General features: G+C 44.1%; 1 non-coding gene across 1 annotated transcript; it reads right to left on the bottom strand.

Annotated features, from left to right (window-relative positions):
* Window positions 1-3,794: 3,794 nt before the first annotated feature.
* LOC118389663 (U1 spliceosomal RNA) lies at window positions 3,795-3,955 on the bottom strand. The gene has a single exon (XR_004826794.1). It is a non-coding gene; the product is annotated as a U1 spliceosomal RNA (small nuclear RNA).
* Between the last annotated feature and the right edge of the window lie 1,282 nt (window positions 3,956-5,237).

The following is a 5,237-nucleotide window of genomic DNA, read 5'->3' as shown; positions in this document are numbered from 1 at the left end:
CATGATTAAGAGTCTATAATCCAAGTAACATTTAAAAAATCTGCATCAAAATCTGTCAATCTAAGCTACAGATCTCTGCGTCTCAGTCCACCGAATCTGCCTATGTTGGCCTTCCGCATCTGCGGTGGAAGGTGGCCGAACTTGGTGGCCGAACTTGGTGGCCGAACTTGGTGGCCAAACCGTGAGACATCCTGAAAATGTTTTTTTTTTTTTTAAATTTCTCACGTCTGTAGCATCCGAACGGTTTGGTCTGCAAATTAAAATGACCACTCTGTGGAAACAGAACACGATGGTGTTCTTCGTTTTGATCTATGACCCCCACAAGTGTCACGGGACTCATCTGAAGGTAACCCATATAAATTAATGGAAGTATGGAGGTAGTTTTGTGCCAACAAAAATGAGGGGTTAAATGTGTGTCCAAAAAAACTACAATATATTACTGAGCTTTCTTTAGATCTCCTAAATATAGGACAGGCACTTCAAAACCTTATTATTACTATTGGACTGTCTTTTTAACTGACTTTTTTTCCCATTCATGAATGTGTTGTTCAAAGCGTTTCTATGGGCTATAGTAGAGAAAAAAGAAGAAACCCACACACTGATTTACATTTTTACATTTAAGTCATTTAGCAGACGCTCTTATCCAGAGCGACTTACAAATTGGTGCATTCACCTTATGACATCCAGTGGAACAGCCACTTTACAATAGTGCATCTAAATCTTTTAAGGGGGGTGAGAAGGATTACTTTATCCTGTCCTAGGTATTCCTTAAAGAGGTGGGGTTTCAGGTGTCTCCGGAAGGTGGTGATTGACTCCGCTGTCCTGGCGTCGTGAGGGAGTGTGTTCCACCATTGGGGAGCCAGAGCAGCGAACAGTTTTGACTGGGCTGAGCGGGAACTGTACTTCCTCAGTGGTAGGGAGGCGAGCAGGCCAGAGGTGGATGAACGCAGTGCCCTTGTTTGGGTGTAGGGCCTGATCAGAGCCTGGAGGTACTGAGGTGCCGTTCCCCTCACAGCTCCGTAGGCAAGCACCATGGTCTTGTAGCGGATGCGAGCTTCAACTGGAAGCCAGTGGAGAGAGCGGAGGAGCGGGGTGACTGAGAGAACTTGGGAAGGTTGAACACCAGACGGGCTGCGGCATTCTGGATGAGTTGTAGGGGTTTAATGGCACAGGCAGGGAGCCCAGCCAACAGGGAGTTGCAGTAATCCAGACGGGAGATGACAAGTGCCTGGATTAGGACCTGCGCCGCTTCCTGTGTGAGGCAGGGTCGTACTCTGCGGATGTTGTAGAGCATGAAACAGGAACGGGCCACCGCCTTGATGTTAGTTGAGAACGACAGGGTGTTGTCCAGGATCACACCAAGGTTCTTAGCGCTCTGGGAGGAGGACACAATGGAGTTGTCAACCGTGATGGCGAGATCATGGAACGGGCAGTCCTTCCCCGGGAGGAAGAGCAGCTCCGTCTTGCCGAGGTTCAGCTTGAGGTGGTGATCCGTCATCCACACTGATATGTCTGCCAGACATGCAGAGATGCGATTCGCCACCTGGTCATCAGAAGGGGGAAAGGAGAAGATTAATTGTGTGTCGTCTGCATAGCAATGATAGGAGAGACCATGTGAGGTTATGACAGAGCCAAGTGACTTGGTGTATAGCGAGAATAGGAGAGGGCCTAGAACAGAGCCCTGGGGGACACCAGTGGTGAGAGCGCGTGGTGAGGAGACAGATTCTCGCCACGCCACCTGGTAGGAGCGACCTGTCAGGTAGGACGCAATCCAAGCGTGGGCCGCTGATCTTGCTAGTATCACTGCTCTTTAATAAGCTTTACGTGTTGGGAACAGGGAACTCCTGAAAATGACTGACCATAGTATTAGACCGCCACTCCTCCCCCTTGGATTTCAGTCAAGGCCTTAGAGTAAACTAGAAAGAGTCCTGGGCCTCTCTCACTTAGTTGAACAAATTAAATTCAGTGACTCATAAACTGAATTCACTTAACGGTGACAAAGAACAATACAGAGCCCAGTGCAGCTGACTGAGATCCAGATGTGGATCATAAAATGAAAACTTTGAGGCCAGTTTATGATGCAGGACATATTGAAGATTTCTAATGAGTGTACAGGGGCACGTATGTCTTGGGTAATGACAATAAATGGGACTATAACGAGACATGTTTCTTTTATGTATTTTCATAAGGAGGAATCGAATGGGTCACTAACAATTCCAACGAATAGGTATTGTTATTGAATTCCACTACCTGTGTGTAACTTTGAGGTTGCCTTATTCCTGCGATGCCAGCGGGTCACAAACCAGCAAATACAGCGAGCAGGGTCGCTCTCTTTCAGGTATCATTTTTTCTTCTTCTGTTCCAGTGAATATTGTTATTTTATGGTAATTATTTGGCATGGATTTTTCATTTTTCACCAAAGATGTCAGCTATGTCAGCAGTCATCTCATGCATATTTCTTGTCACTGTAAAGGGCAGACCTTCGAGAAAATGTCATTTTGGTGAACAGAGAGAATCTAAACTTAATCAATATGAGGCGAATGCAACCCAACGCTGGCACCCACCGCATCGAATCAATAGACAGAAAGTGACATGACTCATTTTATTTTCCATTCAGGTATGACATGTCTATTGTGAGTAACAATGTTTATGGACTATGAGGAAACAAATCCTACACTGGAGAAAGTACTGTATATAGCTCTCATTAGGGATTCCTCTGAGCCTGGGAGTGTACAGCGCCTTAGTCATTTCTCAGGGATTATTGGTAATATGAAAGGCTATAATGTCCATGCAAAGCCATCCCTGGATGGATTAAGTGAGCGAGCGAGAGGAGAAGAGATGAGAGGAAAATGATTGATCCCTCCTGGAAGCTTATCCCCCTCTCTGCAATCTCATATCTCTGATGAGCCCTGACTTCTGACCTCCAGCAGTCAAAGGTCAAGTCGGGTATTCACACTCTCTCACTCCTACCTCTTTACTTCAACAGATGATTACACTCTCCTTTCTCCCAGTGGTATAATATGTACAAAATGTATTATTCATTTAGCTACTGATCCCAAGGTGGAATATTGCTGGATTTTACACTTATAGTTTTTTTGGTGGAATATTCCCAAGCAGAGATAATTTGCTGCATTTGTAAAGAGTTGTTTTTCGTATGAAAAGCAAATTATGTAGCATATTAAAGAAAGTATTTACAGAGAAACACCAGAGCACCACAGAAATTAACCTCAATGTAAGGTTTCAAATACCAAAGTGTTATATTATATTCATTATTTCTCTCTCTTACAGTATGATTCTAATTCTGTTTCTCTGACAAGGCCCAGACAGAATCCCTGGGTGTAGACATTGTTTTTCTTGTGCCTCAGTTTGGTGTGGGGACTAGCAGTGGCACCCACTCTGGCTCTTTAGAATGAAATACTGAACATGCTTCACAATGGATCTTTGTGCCTGAAAAACAGTGAAGTCATAGTTTCCCAGGCTTCCTCCCCCCTGAGATGCCTAGCAATGAGGGGGAGAAGGGAGGGGGGAGAGGCTCAGACTTTTTTTGTGGTAAACAAAGGATCAGAATCCATCGGGGTGTCACTCTGGTCTTCTAGGGGTCTTCTTCTCCAAGTCTCTTAGCGCTTCAACACAGCTGGTCAGCATCACAGGTGAATAATGGGTCTCCCCCTCCTCTTTTCTCTGTTTTCCTCACTGACCAGTGACTAGTTCAGTTTAGAAGCTGTTTTTAGAGAACAACCTCACTTCATACAAACTCATCAACACTAGCAGTAAAATGAGTAGCTAAGCACACTCCTGAAATCTCTTTTTATGCTCTGACTACCACAAATGATGCAGTAGAGATTGCCACATTTGGAGAATTTGCAACAGTCAGCACAGCCGGAGTGCAGCAGCTGAGCCTCTCCCTGGGTGAACCTCCTTAATGATTAAGGTGTCTGCCCTGCCAGGTAAGTATATCTGTATTTTCATTCATGTATTTTTCATTCAGACACTATGGTAAAAGGTCAAAGGTCACAATGATGTCCATGCATCAGCTCATACAGCTACTATTACTTACCGGGCTGTGTATTCTCCTTAGGTAGGTGTTCATCAGCCAGAAAATATCTTCAGACAGCACTGGGCCGGTAAGCAGGGTGGAGGGAGAAACCACATCCTATTTTTGGCATCTTTATTTCATGAGGCATGAGGGGCATGTTCAGAGTTTGCCCAGATAAGTGGGAATTTACGTTCTGGGGGCTTAGAGAGCCACTCTCTCAGATCAATTAGACTCTCCAGACAGACTGTTTCATCTCCACATCTAATTTATGTACTAGCATGTCTTCATAGGAGGAAGCACTGTGCCAAGCTCATGTCGCAACCTACTCCCACTGACAAGGCTCAGGCACAATTATGAGCTTTACACTTGAGTGCCATCACGGTAATTTAAAAGCCATTATCTACCTATCTTCCAAGAATGAATGGAGGGTGATATGTAAACAGTTTGCGTATCTGCTAAGACAACCTCTGACTCATCTTGTAGGGTGGTAATGCGATTGATGGACATTATTTTCCAATTAAAAGTGTCAAGAGAGGAGGGTCTTGAATCATTAAAAAAAATAATGTTTTACTCTACCTTACATTGGTCTGCAGAGTTCATATCTGGAACAATTTGTACATAAAATCTGATGTATATAAAGATGTGAGACAGTAAGATGTATCACAGCAAAGGGAGATGGCAGGAAGTCTTTCAGGTGAAGTCAGGCGTTTCTTACAGAGCAATGTGCAGTGTTCAGCAGAATACTTGGATATTTACAAATGGATCCACAAAAATAAGAAAAATATACAATAAACGCAGGACTGTGGAGACTGGGATGAAAAAGGCATGTAGGAACCACCTGGAATGAAGTCAAGAAAACCGCCCAGAACAGAATTAGCTGGAGATGCACAGCTGAGGCCCTTTGCTCCACTAGGAGCTGAAAATAACGAGTCAAGCGAGTCAAGTTATGCGCATACATGACTGCCATCCCCCATTTAACATAGCAGACAGATGTACAGGAAGGAGGAGCCAGCCTACTAACAACGATGACACATTTTGACACTACTGTAAAACATCAAGCGCATATGTGGTATAGGTTTAATTGACTGAACACTTGAACCAAAAGTGAGAATCAGATGTGTGTGAATGATTCAGAATGGAGCACTGCTATTTTTTCATTGTGCTGTTTAGAATAACGTAATAGTACTTTATCTTTATAGAC

Source organism: Oncorhynchus keta, chromosome 10, assembly GCF_023373465.1.
Source record: "Oncorhynchus keta strain PuntledgeMale-10-30-2019 chromosome 10, Oket_V2, whole genome shotgun sequence".
NCBI classification, from domain to species: Eukaryota; Metazoa; Chordata; class Actinopteri; order Salmoniformes; family Salmonidae; genus Oncorhynchus; species Oncorhynchus keta.
Note: the sequence above shows the minus strand (reverse complement) of the source record. Positions and strands in the feature narration are given on the sequence as shown.